At 34.6% G+C, this 1994-nt stretch overlaps 1 protein-coding gene across 1 annotated transcript in view; it reads right to left on the bottom strand.

Annotated features, from left to right (window-relative positions):
• LOTGIDRAFT_154617 (hypothetical protein) overlaps positions 1 to 1994 on the bottom strand; it is a gene marked incomplete at both ends in the record, with an annotated part of 8758 nt that overhangs the window by 1331 nt on the left and 5433 nt on the right. The window lies entirely within an intron of this gene.

Raw genomic sequence — 1994 nt, forward strand, 5'->3', positions numbered from 1 at the left:
TCCACCCCTCTCCAAGTCTTTACCTTTACTCTTTATAGGTTGACCATGAACGGACGAGATTATGATTATTTATGATTGTCTTGTCCTATAAAATAATTGTTAATCCAAGTGTCAGAAAGTTTAATCCCTTCGTTGTGTAACTTTCTCTTTTCTCTAGTTATTATTCTAGAAGAGGATATCCGTGTTCATACTTGACAGGGGGCAGTCGATTCAATCAACCAAAAAGTTTTGAATTTATTAAATATTTCACCTGTATACCATTCTTGACCAATGGGTCATCCAACCAAGCAGATCTATCACCGTGGCTGGTAGACTTAAGTGGGCTGAAGCACCCTTTCACAGAATGTTTTCCCAAAATATGCTTTTCTGCATTTTTTTTTCTCCTTTTTTCTTCTTAGAGACGGGGACCCGTGGACTTGGTTCAATGTTCGATCATGTCAAATTTTGATAATATCTGCGGCATGAGAGAATATTAAAAATGAGCCATGATTGCAGCAAAAACACAAAACGAACATCTAAATCTGCATTTGAATTAGATACATGTACTGAGTTTGTCGGTGATTCATTCTTTTAATTATTTATCTTGTTCAGTGTATTAATGTTTTGTATTTAACGTAATTAAAACCATCAACATTTATTTATTCATACTTTTCTTTCTTCACTTACCCTTTGAATCATTTGTTCGTCCGATTGCTCATTCCTTCATACATTCATTCATACAATCCTTCATTCATTCATTCATTCATACAATCCTTCATTCATTCTGCCAGTATAAAGATAATAGTGTTTTGTAATTAAAGTTGTTATTTAACTAGTTATATAAACTAAGGTAAACAGATGCTTTAAATGTTTAAAATTATTGTTTTAGTCAACATTTTCTCGTCTTTCTCTCTTTTCTTTTTCTGTAATGAAACAAGGAAGAGAAACTGAGATATAGGCCTGTACCAAGACAATACAATTAAGATGCTTATAGTTGAATAGTTGCTCGTTGTTGCTGGAATTGTACATTCTAGAAAATACAACACATTATTAGCTGCAGGTTAAAAATTGTTTTAAAAAAAGACGCCCCATAAACGAGACAGCGACATCAAGGGAAGGCAACAAATCCAAAAGTAGGTCGTGAAAGGTTTTGCAATTTTCATGAACTAGCCTACAAATACCTGGAACAACAGAAAAGGAAAGTGATAGTATGGAGCTTGCTGATTAAATTTGTAAATTCGACTCGAAAGACATCATATAACAGAAAGCTGAGATCATGACTCGACCGGGAGTGAAAATGAGAGCTAGAGTTCACAAATTTTAAAGCCACGTTTAACATGTCCTCATCTTCAAAATGTCAAGCTACTACGAACTTATACTTATACCTTGACTGCAATAGTCACCTTTCTTATATTGCGAAATGCAGAGCTTTGATTGGATTGAAGGCTATATAATCATTATGACTTAGTCTGTCGGGGCCTTTGATTGGCTGTATGCTCTATCGTACAATCCAATCAAATCGCTGCAGTAACAAAAATGTCTTTAAACACAAGACAGTTGGCTATTGCAGTCGAAGTATAAGACGAAGTTCGTAAGAGCTTATAAGATTTGAACGACATTTAGAAGTGAGGAGTACATTATATTCCATATCATTCCATAATTGTGCCTTGTGTTTGTGATTCGTAAGAGCTTGACATTGTGAAGATGATATGTGTTCTATTTTCAGGATATCGTGAGAGCTTTAGTTGAACAAGTGATTGCTAGTAGATAAAAAACAATCACAAGTTAATTACACAATTTCAGGGTGTATGTATTTGTCTTGTATTTGCTGTCTAGAAAAGAATTTGCACGATGTATAGTGGGAAGAGACACGTCATTCGTGAAGATGGGAAATAGATGTGGTACTTGTTGTCTCAAAGAAGTTAGGCCCTAATGCAATGTAGAGTATAACATCCAACTGTTCGTGAATGATGTTATAGATGGCTGATTGNGCTTTACCTTTAATTGTTGATTTT

The sequence above is a fragment of the Lottia gigantea genome, assembly GCF_000327385.1.
Source record: "Lottia gigantea unplaced genomic scaffold LOTGIsca_6, whole genome shotgun sequence".
Classification (NCBI taxonomy): Eukaryota; Metazoa; Mollusca; class Gastropoda; family Lottiidae; genus Lottia; species Lottia gigantea.